The following is a 16,572-nucleotide window of genomic DNA, read 5'->3' as shown; positions in this document are numbered from 1 at the left end:
TGCTGTGAATTTCAACCAGATGTTACCTTTTAATCTAGATGGTACATTTTTTCAGAAATCATATTCCATATCCCTGTATCGCCTGCAGTGGGCAACACATCAAAGGTGTCTTGATCTTCTCCTCTGTCCTCTGCTGCCAGAGAGAAACTGAAGAGATGTAAGAACTATGATAGGACCAAAAACAGCAGGTCATCCCAAAGACATGAAAGATCCTCAAACCAGGCTATGCACTGAGAGCTTTTTTAACACAGCAAGGTCAAAGCTGTCACAAGTTGGGGTCAAATCTGAGACTACTAGTTAGAATGCTTCAAACTTGCATTTTTTCTAACTAAAACATTAGTTTATGATACAAATTATATGATCAGCATACAAATTCAGTGAAAAGTGATTTAGTATTTGTAATGTCTTATGCTTTACTGTGCTTCAGTGGAAGCTAGAACATCTTACAAAGAAGTTCACATATTCTAAGCATAAAGAGGAATAAAAAAAACAACCAAATAATGATGACACTAGTAAAAAACAAAAAACAAAAATCAAACAAACACTCATAACAGTGTAAAATGTAATTAAGACTTGCAAGTGTTAATATCTGAAAACTTGCCCACAACTTGCCAAACCCTACAGCAACATTGAAATAGCAAATGTTTGTCAGGAATGTCGTTTTAAAGTCTCTCAAATAGAACATGAAAGTGTGACTTTTTAAGAGGCGCTCTGGCTGTTCTTCTGTTCTCTGCTGGGTGTCTCTCACATACGGCACAGGTTCTCTTCTGAGCATAAACAGAATAAAACCTGCATGGATTTTTGTATCAATTCTGCAATTCAGTGGAAGTGTTAACGCATTTAGACCGTGAGAAAAAAGAAAAGCACATTGCCAAGGAATAATACAGTGGTCGACTTTAGTGATAATTTATTTATTTTATAAAATAAATCCTGTCATAATTTACTCATTCAAAACCCATATGATTTTTTCTTATGTGCAGCTGTTCTGAAAAAAGGAAATAATATTATATTGAAAATTTTACATTCTCACATGGCAATGTGGGAACATATATATTTATTATTCTGTTTTATGCTACCATTTTAGGCCTGTTTTGTTTATAAGATATTTGTTAACAATATAAGTGAGTGGTGCTTGCCCATACACAACTCCCCATCACCACAATGTTGAGGGTGTTGCCGTGTGATTGCTAAGAAGTTCTGAATGTTTTTTTTTTTAGCATGTTGCAATGTGGTTTTACTTACTGATCCAAAAAAGTCAAAAGAGCCCAACACCAGTATTCTAGTCTCTAGATGCAGTTGATGTAACTTCTTCAATGTAAGTCTCTGGGAGTTTTCACAGCAAGATAACTGTAGTCACACTAATCAGCAGGGCAGAGCACAGATGGTCACACGCTGGTGGCCGCTAGTCACACATGAAGAGCCTTGCGAGGGAATTCAGGTATCAGACACAGATAGTTCCACCTAGAGAGCCAGAGATAAAGACTGAGAGAGGTGAAGGATCAAGTTGGTGACAGGCAGTTTGTGACGTAAAACTGACATATTCAACGTATTTTTTAGCCATGATTTTGTGTTTAAGCTTATTCATCATCAGCATCAACGGTTTCATGAAGAACTGTTAACATCCATGGAATCTTTACATTTCACAAAAGGTTCTTAAACAGATTAAGTACTTCTTCACATTAAGAAAAATAGTTATTTTTAGAACTGTTCATTTAAAAGTTCACTGGGTAACCCAAAAATGGCTCTTACATGGCATTGCTGTGAAAACTCTGTTTTTCGAAAACCTTTATTTTTAAGGGTGTAGTATGACTTCAGTAAACGAACATCATGGCGTGAGGAGTTAATCTGGACATAGATTTGAGGTCATGAAACAGACTTCATTAATCACATCTGGCTCCAAATTAATGTACCATCACACTTTAGCAAAACTAAATTCCAGCCTAGTCCAAGTTTACAGTTCAATCACAATATTGCATTTAGAGAGTGACATATTTGCTTAGGCTACTTTTCTGACTGTATTACTTCCCTTTGATTGCGTCGTCTATCCACGTGGTCCCACTGAACAGATCAAGTACATACTGTAGGCCTAAAACGTTTTTACAATTGTACAGATAGTTTGTGGTGAATACAGAAAGGTGCTTTAGCACATTTACGTGTCCAGCTGTAATTTTAGTTACAAAAACATTGCATTTTGTGTTGTGAACAAACCGCATATTTCCGAAGACGTTCAGCTAACACGTGTAATACACATACGTTGAACATATACGTTGTACCTACTTGGTCCATTAGAGAGCAGTAGTGCTTCATGCATCAAAACTGAAGTGCCTTAATCATCGCTCAGAGCTTCTTTCTCGTTGATTTCCTTCAGCGAGAGGTTACATGTTCTGACAAACCGTATTATAACCATATGGATGCAAAAATGACATTTAATGGTGACCCCAAACACTTGATTTTGACATTGCAGTTGTGGCCTAAAATGTAGGCACACAACACTTGAAACGTTCGTTTAAAAATGCCAGAGTCTAATAAATGTGCCTTCAGCATAGTAACCAGGAGGAGCTGATCAATATTCTGATGTTGTAAGCAAGACTGAGAAGCGCAGAAAGGCCCAAATTGCCCCACGCAGAGCGAAAATGTTGAGTGTTTGGTGTCATTCAAACTTGAGCGCTGCTCCTCTCATCGTTGAGATTGGTTTGTCAGATCATCATTTGATGGAGGATAAACACACACTCGTAGACTTTGGTAATCATTGAGGTTTTTAATTTCCAAATCATCTCTCATCTTATATGGAGAGATGCCCAGAGTGCCCTTACTTACCGGTTTTTCATTGGCACATTACCACACTTTTCAGTCAAACACGGTTCTTTAGCAGCTGTATCTGAATCGGTCAGACGTTTACTGAGAACTGCAAAATGGTGGATGTCAAAACCAAAAGAGGACTTCAACATGAAAAATTGCAGGGCGGTGTATAATTGAACACATGCATGGCACATCAGAGCAGGTCAAAGATTTTCTAAATCGCTCCTACGCCAAGGTGGTTACGGAGGATTACAGTCAGCAGCTGATACAGAAAGTGAAGGGACCTTGTGTAGTTCTCCAAAGCTTTGCGGTTTAAGCGACGTCGCATTACATTATTTATTTACATTATTCTAAAATAAAACAAACCCTGACTGAATGTGCTAAGGCCATTTGAAATTCCTCTTTTTTCCCCCTTCTGTGAATTATCATAAGAAGATTACGGAAGTTGATGACAGAGCAGAAGTCTATCAAACGCCTTTGATCTGCGGCTCCAGTCCCAGGTACTGCACAAAGCTTTTGACAGGGATTTGCTCTGGGCTGACTCTTTTTCAAATGATAATTAGTGTTTTGTTGTTGTGCTCGCACTGAGCACGCACCGACTTTAACAAGCTAAAGAAGCTTGAAAATCCACCCAAATAACCAAAGGCATCTATGGATAGCCTTGATTATTTGTGTCCTTCATTTAGGCCTGTGATTGGTCCTTTTATTGGAGAGGACATTTAGATAACATAAACAGACTTATTTTCTGTTGAATCTGTTATTTGTATCTTTATTTCATTGTGTTTCAACCAACAGTATTTTGTCCTCATTAATCTGTCATTATTTACTCTCGTTCAAACCTGTGGTCTACATTTTCGCCCCTTGGAACACAAAAATGTTTTGTTGATGAATGTTTGTTTTTGGATTAATCAATTAAGCAAACGAATCATTCTTGTTTATCTTGTATATCGCCATTATATTATATTACATTCACAACAAATAGAGAATGAGTCATTTTGGTTGTAAATGACTCAATTTTGAACAAATCAGTTGAGTGAATGATTCAAATGACTTGCTCATAAGTTAACACACAACAAGACACTCTGTTTCAGCACCTACTGTTGTAACTGTGTTACCTGCAGAAAAGGTCACTGGACAAATCAATAAATGAATACAAGTAAACAAATCAACAGATTTTAGATGAAATAATAAAATTCCTTTTAGTTGTGAAGCTCCAAAAAGCACCATTTAAACAGTCCACACGCCGTCATTGACATCAAATCTCAACTGATTCATGCCAAAATTCTCCTTTTGTGAAAAATAATATCAAGAGAGTTTGGAAACAACAGAAATAATGACAGAATTATCATTTTTAGTGGGAACTGTTCCTTTAAGGCATAGAAAAAATATTTTGGAATGTTTCTTATCAAAATTATAAGTATTTCTTTTGCCCAAATAATTCTCCTGCACTGAAGGCCAGCGGTTTCACTAAAATCAAGCAAGAGCAGCCTTTAGTAATCTGTGCAATCAAACACAAACCTAACCTTCACCTGTATGCATGAGGGAAAACGATGAGACACAAAAATGTGCATGTCTGTATTTTTTGTACATGCCATGGATGACTAAGCAGAGAAATGGCAGCAATTCCAAATTAAAATTTAAGCACTAAAATTGCTTAATTGTGCGGTTATTTCACTGGCTTTATTAACATAAGCAATTCCTGGGACATAGCACTACTATAGCAGAAAATTGGCATTCTGGCCAGAGGGAATTAAAAAGCTCAGCTTGTAAACGGTAGACTGAGATTTCTAAGCTAGCGGAACTGACATTTTCAGTTTCTCTCCAATTATGATCCCAGCCCTGTTCCTCCCTCGCCTCTTGAACACAATTTTAAACATTACAGATTACCATGCACATAGGGAGCGAATGCTTTAGCATGTGATACTGATATAAGTCTATGGACTGGCGTGATACTGGCCTGATAACATCCAAACACTTAGCATACAGTATGATTATTGATAATGTCTGTGACCATGTGTAACTAAATATAGTGAGGCCATCTTGGACTATGATAATATCCCTAGTGAAAAATAAATATACTAAAATTCATTTATTTCACGTTAAGTACACTACAAATAAATTTACATATTTATGTACTTAAGAATTCCAAGCAATTGTACTTTTAGTATACTAAACTGTTATACTTCAAGTCTGCTAAACTGGAACAACAAATTTTGTGCTTAATGCACTTTAATTTTGAGGAAGTAGTGCTGAAGTCCAACTAAAGATAAACTGAAGTACACTTGAATGAGCAAAAGTGGAACTATTGCAAGTACACTTCAGGTACACTTCAAATGCCTTGCATTTAGGATGATATTACTCAAAAATCATATTATATATATCTCAGCAATATTACCGCAATTCCCCCCATTTTTTAAGGCTTGAAATCACCTGAAATCAGTTCATGCCACATATCATAGCATAAAAAAGGAAGTGATGGAAGCACTGGAGCCTTCACACTTTTGATTCCATCCCCACATAATATGCAAATTTCAAGAAACTTTGTTTGTTCTGTTGTAACATTCTCCCCATTTTTCTTGCTCATCTCCCTTCAGTCGAGCTCATCCATCCACAGCGAACGAGTAAATAAAACGTTTTTGAACAAGATCCATACACCATGTAATCTCGCTAAATAACTGCAAGACACCCGCTGCTTTTTGTGGGGAATGAAAATGATTTGCGTGCACTCAGACTAAATGCATCACGCAGATGTGGAAATGAAGATGGGACGGGCACGTCTGGAGCCTGTTGAAATATCTGAATCGATTTTAAAACGCAGTGAGTTTGAAGACAGAAGCCATTCGCACCTGAAGAGCAAAGAACGGTATATATATATTTAAAGAGTGAAAATGACTTGTTTTTTAATGCTTTAGGGTGGAATTGCCTGGGTAGATGGAAAAATGACAGTTTGAATCACATTGTCAAGGGAAACTGAGTGATTCTGGCTATTATAAAAAAACAAAAACAATTACAAAACAGACTCTATTTGCAGTATAGTACAGCCTTATGTACCTTATTGCTTAAATCACTTAAAGCACTGTCGGTTAGAAAACAGTCCTAGATGAAGTATGATTGCTCTCTTACCTTACAGTGGCTAAAAGAACCCGTTTTGCAAAGGAGCAGCATATGAGAGTCATTATTTGCTATCTAGAGAAATACAAGAGTGCAGTTAAATAAAACACCAAAGAACAGAAGTTGAAAGGAAAGAATACTTATACAGCAGAGCAGACCAACCAGCTGTGTGATGTTCATTTGGGCAAAGATCCATGACGCATTAACTCAAACAATAGATTTTTGAGGAATATTAAAAAATATGGACACACTGCAGCTTTTTGGCTTTAACAATAAAGGGAATTAGTGATTGATAAATTGCAGAGGCCTGTTGGGTAAGAGTTATGTTTGTAATGCCCAATAAATCGCATGCTCCATTAGAAACATGCCTAGAATAGTTTCATTAATTGCAAGGTTATGACACACAACTGCTTTAATTTGATCAGTTTTTTCCCTCTCCTGAATAGTGCTACCACGTCTACACACTTAAGCCCTCGCCCATCATCATTTCATCTGTGCATTGTGTGCTAACCCTCATTTAGGGTGACCAGGCAACCATGATAAAAGTCAGGACAGGTCAGAGGCCTGGTACTGTAGGTATTGGGGTCTTTTCATGAATAATGTACAAAGCAGGGCCTGAAAATGGTCTGTGAAAGAACATTGTTAACCTCTGGAGGTCAAATGAAGTATTATATGTGCATTTTATTTATTATTTTCAGTTTTCTCTGAGGTTTAAAATCATGACACCAAAATTTGTAACATGACAAAATGCAGCTTAAATCTGCTTAATTTTGCTTTATAATGTTAGTGGTGTTTTTAACCCGTTAGATTAGTTTATATAACTGTCAGATGTTCAATAAAAATATTTTTAAAGTAAAATTACAAAATAAAAATAAAAAAACCTATACTTCAGTTTGAAGCACTTACTGTATGCATTTGTTTCATTTACTTTTTTTTTCTTCAAAAAATGGAAGGCTTAAAGTAACATGCCACTGCTGGTTTCTCATGGTTCAAAAAGCACAAAGCACAGAGAAAATATTTATTTATAGCAACCAAAGCTAAGCTAATTATCAGGATAAATGCTCTTAAATAAAATGCATCTGCTCATTTTGACACTTCGCACTTATTTGAGCTGACAAGTAATGCAATAAAATAGTTTGTCCAAAAATAAAAAAATTACGTCATTTACTTACCTTCATGTTGTTCCAAATCTGTATAACTTTCTTTCTTCTGTGGAACATGAAATTAAATATTCTGAAGAATGTTCTGTTTTGACCATACAATGAAAGTCAATTAAATCTAAATCTTAAATCCATTTGACCCTGGGAAAAAAAATAAAAAATCTTCTTTTTTGTTCCACCGATAAAAGAAAGATAGGTTTGAATTCCATGAAGGCGAGTAAAAATTTTGTTAGATTTTGGGTTTTAGTTTGTGTCCCTATCTTACCCACTCCATCTGATCAGTTGATACAGACCAGGAGCTGTCCGTGGTGCTGAACATTGACAGTCCAATCCTGTGAGTGAGAAGATGAGATTAAACACAGATGTTTCCGAAACTGCTCGTACAGCAGGAAGACTTTTGCATTCGATAATGATGGTCTTCAAAATCCTCCTGGGAGGTTACTTATAAGTTAGGAAATCATAATTAGAATTTGATGTGCATTCAACTGAATTTAGGCAAAATTAAATGGATATGATCTCATATAGTTGCTTCACTTTCCCAGAAAAAAAGATGCTTTATTTACACTCTTGAAAATAAAGGTGTGTTATAGATGTTTAGTAGTCAAAGTATTTTATCATTCCCATGGTGCCACAAAGCAGCACTAGGCTCATGCAACAACTATACGGAGCGTTTTCTGTAAATTTCATTGCTTTTCTACATCAATAGCACACTAAATGGCTTTTCACAACCCTGGGTCATTCTAAACCAGAGGCAAATGGAATCCTGATCTTGATTCACGCTTCACGCTGCTTTTAATTTATCTGGGGTTAAAAAATAATCCTGGCTATTCATTTCACAATGTACATTCCTAAACCCCAGGTTAGCGTTCTTATTTGCATATTTGCGGTGTCAGTGTCACTGATTGGACGAATGCAGCAGGCGACCTGTTTACATAACAGCTTTAGCATTGCACATCCTCATATTATTGCCACCTATACAGATTTTTCCTGAATGGTCTTTTCGAACTATATAGGTATGAATAAAACTTCTTCACTCCAATTGACGTGTTTACCATCAACATTTAACACATTTCGCCTCAAACAACTGTTTATAGCCAACAACGTTTGGTGTTTCCCAAAGAGTACATAAATATGAAGCACGTGATTGGATGTTTGTTTGTTTGATGTTTGTTGGGGTGTCATAACCCCAGGGGAAAAAAACACGCTAAATCCGCTTCTAAAGTACCTTTACCCAAGAATAAAAGCAGATTTAGAATGACCATAACTCAAGGTTAGGCTCATTGTAAAAACGTGTGGTCAGTACTTGATTAATTTGGACAGTCAATATTCATATTTGCCCCTCTCTCATGACCAAAACAAACTAGCTTTCGTCTTGAACAAGCTCCGCCAAACCGCAAAGTTGTGGCTCAGTGCAAATCCTCCTGATTGTGCTTCTTGTTTCTAAAACTTTTATTCAACAGTGGAACAGTCAGCAAAAACAGAATGACCTATTATGTCCCTGACAGGCTTTCTCTTCTTGACCCTTAAAGTCTTATTTAGCTTGCTGGCACCCCACATTGGCCACTGTTGGAACGTTTCAGGCTGTAATCCCACCTCTTAATGCTTTAGTGCTTTCCTTGGCTATAAAGCCTGTAATTACGCTTCCTCCTGGATTTCCATACACAAACAGCCTGCCTATGATGGATTTGCATTCATTCATCCCAGCTTCAGTAGTCAGAATGATTGTTTTATGGTCATGTAAGGATCCCGACCCCCGTTTTCCCCAGATTAATCACTTTATTTTTTAACGAGTATGCAGACACACACAGGAATACTTGATCAGGGTGCAATTACAACAACCGACCATGCAATGCTTCTCAGATTGAATCCCCGTTCATATTCATTTTACTTTCATAATGGATTTCTGAGTGAAACAGGATATCAGACCTGATTTTACACATCAGGAATCGATCAAAATATGAAAACTGAGTAATCGATAAAACACACCAACTAAAAATGTTATTCCGGTGTCCAAAATAGAAAACAAATCATGTGGTTGATGCATAGGCCAAAATGTTGTTACATTTTGTATTGTTAAACAAAAAACTTTAAGTGGTGTTATTATGGATTATGGACTGGCATTTTGGCCAGAAGCAATCATTTATAGTTAAAACACCTTATTGATGGATTTGGTTCTTACAAAACATGCAGATTTTCACTTCACAAGATATTAATTGATGGAATTGAGTGGTGTGGATTACTTGTGGATTATTGTGATGTTTTATCAGCTGTTTGGACTCTCATTCTGACGGCACCCATTCAATGCAGAGGATCCGATGTTGAGCAAGTGATGTAATGCTAAATTTCTCCAAATTGGTTGTGATGACGAAAACAAACTCATTTACATCTTGGATGGCCTGAGGGTGAGTCATTTTCAGCATTTTGATCAGGTTGCAATTAGAACAATTAGCCATGCAATGCTTCTCAGATTGAAACCCCTTTCATATCCATTTTACATTTCTATTTTTTTTCTGATTGAAACAGGATTTCAGACCTGAGTTTATCCATCAGGAATTGATCAGAAAGTGAAAACGAAGTATTTGATGAAACACACTAACTAAAAAGTTTATTCATAAGCCCAAAATAGAAAAAACAATCGTGATTGTTGCATAGGCCAAAAATGTTGTTACATTTTTTATAGTTCAACAAAAGAAAAAACCCTATCAATTTTTAATGAGGGTGGCCATCACACGTCAATAACGGTGGAATTTGTTTGGCTACTTTCATAATCAGACAGTGATAAATATAAAATTAATTATGCATGAATCTGATGCATAAATTACAGGCAGGAAGTCCAATTTGGGAGAGGAAAATGTTAGTCACGGAAGCTATCAAAGGATAGTGTCAGAAAATCTTCGAAGTGTGCAGAAGATGGGAAAATAAATGTTTATTCTCGGGTCAGTGGGAATGTTAATTAGAACGTGTTTTTTCCTTCGCTTTGAATATGCGTGCGTGTTCGATACTGGAAGGGGGGCCGAAAGAAATTGCTATCGTGTTTTGTCGTCTCCGAAGCATTGTAAATGACAGCTTGTCAGCCGAGAGGACGTTTTCAATGACAAGTGGCCCGCACCAGGATACAGCAGCCTTTTACAACACAGCAGTTACAACACAACCTTGTGAGAAACCCCTAATATTCATTATTATTTCTCAAAGTGATACATCTGAAAGGACCTATGAAGTTGGGCTTGATGAAACTCATCTTCATACATGCTAACAAAACTAAAAAGCCCTGGTTTATCTTCCACCCACGTGCACAGAAAGCTTTCATCGTAACCATAGATTACACATACTTTCCATTAAGCTGAACCACAAGCAAAATAAATTATATTCTGAAAAGATCATCTAACAGGCTGGAGAAATAAACCTTTCAGTTGAAGCAGACAACATCTAAGCAACACAATATATGATGATGGGCAATACTGTAAATATAGTAGGTGCTTATTCAACTTTTGGCCCCTTCGATTTTTAGAAAAAAAATCCTCTTAAAAAGATTTTTACACTCTCAATAGTTTCATTTGAAAATGGAGTACATTATCTTGCTAAGGCTAATTTCATAGCATTTATATACATGCAAATTACATAAAAAGGTTATATACATACATGGAAGATGGATGGACGTTTTGTCGCAATACAGTAATATTTGGTAGAAAAAAATATTTTTGGGGCAAAATTTTAAAGTTTAAAAAGTTATAAAAAGTTTGTGTTGAAAATATTGGGAGACTATAGTATTTGTTGGAAAAATGGCTAAAAATCATTTTTACACTACAAATTTTGAAAGGTTTATGATTATTTCACCATATCAATACTATGCAAATTATATATGTATGTATATGTATATACACAGGTGCATCTAAAAAAATAGAATATCATGGAAAAGGTCTTTATTTTTTGTAATTTAATTCAAAAAAGCAAACTTTCTTATATTCTAGATTTATTGCACACAAACGTAAATATGTCAAGAGTTTTTTTGGTTTGTTTGTTTGTTTGTTTTAATTCTGATGTTTGCAACTTACAGCTTAGGAAAATAAAAAATTCAGTACCTCAAAAAATTTGAATATTTTCTCAAAGATCAATCAAAAAAAGATTTACAAAACAGAAATGCTCAAGATCTCCAAAGTAGGTTTAATTATGCACTCAATACTTGGTTGGGGCTCCTTTTTCACGAATGACTGCTTCAATGTGGCATGGCATGGAGGCGGTCAGGCTGTGGCACTGCTGAGGCGTTATTGAAGCCCAGGATGCTTTGATAGCGGCCTTCAGCTCGTCTGTATTGTTTGGTCAGATGTTACTTATCTTCCTCTTGACAATACCCATAGATTCTCTATGGGGTTCAGGTCAGGCAAGTTGACTGGCCAATCAGGCACAGTAATATCATGATCAGCAAACCAATTGGAAGTGGTTTTGGCACTGTGGACAGGTGCTAAAGTCCTGCTGGAAAAGAAAATCAGCATCTCCATAAAGCTTGTCAGCAGATAGAAACATAAAGTGCTCCAAAATCTCCTGGTAGACGGCTGCATTGACTCTGGACTTGATAAAACACAATGGACCAACACCAGCAGATGTCACGGCTAACCAAATCATAACGGACTTTAGAAACTTCACACTGGACTTCAAGCAGCTTGGATTCTATGTCCCTCCAGACCTTGATTTCTTAATGAAATGCAAAATTTACTTTTATCTGAAAAGAGGACTTTGGACCACTGAGCAACAGTCCAGTTCTTTTTCTCCTTAGCCCAGATAAGATGCTTCTGACTATGTTTCTGGTTCAGAAGTGGCTTGGTAGTCCTTTTCCTGAAGACGCCTGAACATGGTGACTCTTGATGCACTGACTCCAGCTTCAATCCACTAATTGTGAAGCTCTCCCAAGTGTTTGAATCGGCTTTGCTTGACAGTATTCTCAAGCTTGCGGCCATCCCTGTTGCTTGTGCACCTTTTCCTACCCAATTTCTTCCTTCCTGTCAACTTTGCATTTAATATAGCACTCTGTGAACAGCCACCCCTTTCAGTAATGACCTTCTGTGACTTACCCTCTTTGTGGAGGGTGTCAATGATTGTCTTCTGGACCATTGCCAAGTTGGCAGTCTTCTCCATTATTGTGGTTTCAATAGATACCATGAATTTATACTGTAGAGATGGTCATTTAATGAATCTCAAATGTAAATATGATATTTTGAGATACTGGATTTTTGACTTTCACGAGCCGACTCTCATGAATCATCAAAATTAAAACAAAAAAAAAACTTTTTAAATGTTTTACATGTAATGAATCTAGAATATATGAAAGTTTCACTTTTTGAAATAAGTTACAAAAAAAAAAAAAAAAAAAAATACTCTATATATATATATTTAATCTGAAGTTCTTGTCGCCTTGGCACACTAATAAATGGAGGGAAAAATGTTTATTGGGGCAAAAATTTAACTTTTTATTTATTTTTACATTTTGAAATGGCTTGATTATTTCACTTTATAGATCATCATAATTATATATATATATATATATATATATATATATATATGGTGAATTTACATATTTTAAGATTGAAAATCTGTGTCTGGGATAGTGAAAATATATTATCTTAACAAAAGCATGGTAAAAAGATAAATGAAAAGAAGAACAATTTCTTCAAGTTGCTTAAAGTCTTAATTAAGGCTTAATTTGGCACAACATGCAGTGAATCAATACAAGATCTGATCTATCTGGTTTAGAACTTGCTTTTACCCATCTAGCAGTTATATACATGAGGCCAAGTAAAGAAAATAAATTCAAGTTCGTAATGCCAGCACAAAGCCTAGCCTAAAGCAATCTCTCTCAAATGAAAGCTTTTATTTTACTAGATGGGCTAAATGTAGAATTGGGCACTTTAATGAAGAGTCCTTGTTAAGATTCACTGCGAATAACCTGTAAACACCTCTATTCTAGGCTCAAGAAAAGAAACAGACTGCCTGATAAGGGCACTTATTGCTGTTCTGGAACTGGAGTGTTTCATGAGGCAGAGGGAGAACGGCTTAATAACCACATCTTACGGGGGCTGCGGCTCTTAAATATTACTGACTGCAGGAGACTGTTGTGTGTTTGCAGAGCTCACTGGACTGAGACAGCCATCAGCAGACAGTGGGTGCTCCAAACACCACCAAAATCACTCACTAGATAGGAAACCATGTCTCTTGGAGCGAATGAATGCATTTCCATAGGGCCTCTCTCTTGTCTGCGCCTTCATTTTTCTTAATCTATACTGATTTAGACTCTATAGATGGATCTGAAAAGCCTAATTCTTACACAAATGGCAGAACTAAAATATACCCTCGTATTGGTCCAAACCCACATGAGGTTTTTATTTACTGGAGAAGGCGGCGCATGCATTTATTTTCAGTTCATGGTTCAAAATGACCACATGTCAAGCTCCGAAAGGACTAAAACACAGAAGTAATTCATATCACATGTTTTCAAATTTTACTCAAGGACCCTCAGATATGATCTCCTTGGAACTCCTTGATTTGGAAAGGCAGATATATGATTCATTTATGAGAGAAAAATGATGTGATATAAAAACAATAATTGGTTAACTAAATAACTTCCACTTATATTGCACATTATACAAAATTAAATAATAAAATAATAAAAAGTGATAAAATTAAACTATATCTACATTTGTTCTTTACAATTTATAAAAAAAAAATACATTGTATATATTATTTAAAATTACAGTACATTATGTATATTATTTATATTCCATATCTATGTATTATTTATATCAAGACATCGTAATGTAATAATCATTACATAATAATATAATTATGTAATAATATACATAATATAAATACATTTATTGTTAATGAAAAATGAAAATAAAAAATATAAACAAATAATTTCCAATAATTCAAATTGATTTGTATCATGCTTTTCACTATAAATCCTTGTTTTCTCTTTTTCTGTTACCCTCTGAAGTTTACATGGCCCCCTATAACCTCTTTTGTGGCCCCAGACCCCAGTTTGAAAATGCTGGTCCATACCAAAATAGACCGAAATTCAAGTTAATACTCAATGAAAATCTTCCCCTCTGTTGCTGCTCTCACATCTCATTTTCTTTGAACTGAGACATATTTTGAGTTGTAAAACACATTTTCTCCTTTTGAATATTTCAACGGCATGTTTCAGGGCAAGCCAGAACATTCCATCAGCAGGGATAAAGGATGCTGCAGCTGTATGCTGGGTATTTTAAATACAGATATTACCCACACGCGAACAGCCACATACACAACACCAAAGGTTTTGGGGCAAGATGTGGATTTAGAACCCACCATCTGTTCTTTTGTGTACTCTTTGTGAATGCATTAAAACCAGCATTAAAGGCTTATTAGGCTTCATTATCTTTAAGTGCCACCCATTGTGAAAACAGATGTGAATGTTTAAATAATGAGGAAACATTTTAAAAAATTTGAATTTCCTGTGCATACGAAAGAGTTTGATGAAGACCGTGGCTGGTAGCTCTTAGTTGTGTACCGTTTCTCTGTACCTATCCAAACATCCTGCACGAAGCCGTTAAAGAGAAAACCAAAAGCAAATTATCTATGAGGATCCAGTCGCAGCCAAGGTGCTAAATTAGAATCAAGAGGATGGAGATGAAAGCTCACTATTCTCTGCTCTTTCTTAAGGATTCGGCTGGTGTTTTCATGTAAATTCTAACATGTGTTCTTTGAGCAAACAATTAATGGCTTTTTGCCGGAGTTTTGACATTCACTCATAATGGCAGCCTCTCCACACACATCACCCACACTAATAATAATAATCATTTGTTACATTTATATAGCGCTTTTCTGGGTACTCAAAGTGCTTTACATGGAAGGGGGGGGGGATCTCCTCATCCACCACCAATGTGCAGCATGCACCTGGATGATGCAACGGCAGCCATAATGCCCACCACACACCAGCTTATTGGTGGAGAGGAGACAGAGTGATGAAGCCAATCAGTGTATGGGGATGATTAGGAGGCCATGATGGTCAGAGGCCAATGGCTAAATTTGGCCAGGATGCCGGGGTTACACCCCTACTCTTTTTCGAAGGACATCTTGGGATTTTTAATGACCACAGAGAGTCAGGACCTCAGTTTAACGTCTCATCCGAAAGACGGTGCTTTTAACAGTATAATGTACCCGCCACTACACTGGGGCATTAGGACCCACACAGACTGCAGGGTGACCACCCCCTGCTGGCCTCACTAACACCTCTTCCAACAGCAACCTAGTTTTCCCAGGAGGTCTCCCATCCAGGTACTGACCAGGCTCAACCCTGCTAAGCTTCAGTGGGTAACCAGTCTTGGGCTGCAGGGTGATATGGCTGCCGATCTGATATGACTGCAATGAGAAGAGATTCTTCTAGGAAATGCTGAAGTACTTCCATGTAGCAAATAAACTTTTGCCGTTTCTCAATTTACTATTGCTTTTTCATAGAGCCTTGGGACTTTTGACTTGGGCCAGTTAGCAGCCACCCAGAACACCCTAATTATCTCACACACACACATCTGGCTTGTTATCCTGGTAGGGACTCTCCATAGGCGTAATGGTTCTTGTACTGTACAAACCGTATTTTCTATTGCCCTGCCTACACCAACCCTACACCTAAACCTACCCCTTACAGGAAACTTTTTTACTTTCTCAAAAAAAAAAAAAAAACTCATTCTATATGTTTATAAGGTTTTGTACCCATGGGGACCTCAATTTAGGTCTCCACCGTGACACGATTCCCCATGAGTCTGTGTGTATTCAGGTTTGGTCCCCACCAGGATATATAAACCTGTACACACACACACACGTTTGTTTTTGTGAATTGTGGAGACTTTCCATAGACTTATTTTATACTGACCAAACAATATTTTTTATTCCCTAACCCAACCCTAAACCTAACCTAATCTGTCCGTCCGTCCGTCCGTCCGTCCATCTTTTAAAGTTTTGTCTCAAACTTTGCTTTTCTCAAAAAAAAAAGTTTTATAGTTCTTTTGATTTCAATTAATTCTAATTTGAGTTTTACAAATGCAGGCGCCACTCACAGTTTCTTCAAAACATGAGAAAGTCTAGTTTATGTTGTTTAGTCTCATATTTAAATGGTCTGAACACTAAATAAAAGAAGAAAAAGAATGCAGTACACTAAACACATGCTTTTCAATGCTGTTTTCAATTATCAGGGTGTGTTCTTATAAAACAAGTTAACAAGCATATCTGTCAATTATTCCATTCTAATACACTGTGAGCGGTGCCCTTTAAATCAGAGCCGCTGACCTTTTCTTTTATGTCCCACAATTCATCTCTCCACACTGTCCTGGAGCTTTTAGCCTGCATCACAACACTCTCCCTGAAATCCTGCAATCAATTGAACGAAAGCGCAAACCAATTAAACAATTCCACAAAGCACTCAAGGCTGACAGGGTGCTGCTTTCTGTTTGGAAAATGCCATTTTAGAAGAGAAACC

This window comes from Barbus barbus (assembly GCF_936440315.1).
Source record: "Barbus barbus genome assembly, chromosome: 41".
Lineage (NCBI taxonomy): Eukaryota > Metazoa > Chordata > Actinopteri > Cypriniformes > Cyprinidae > Barbus > Barbus barbus.
Note: the sequence above shows the minus strand (reverse complement) of the source record.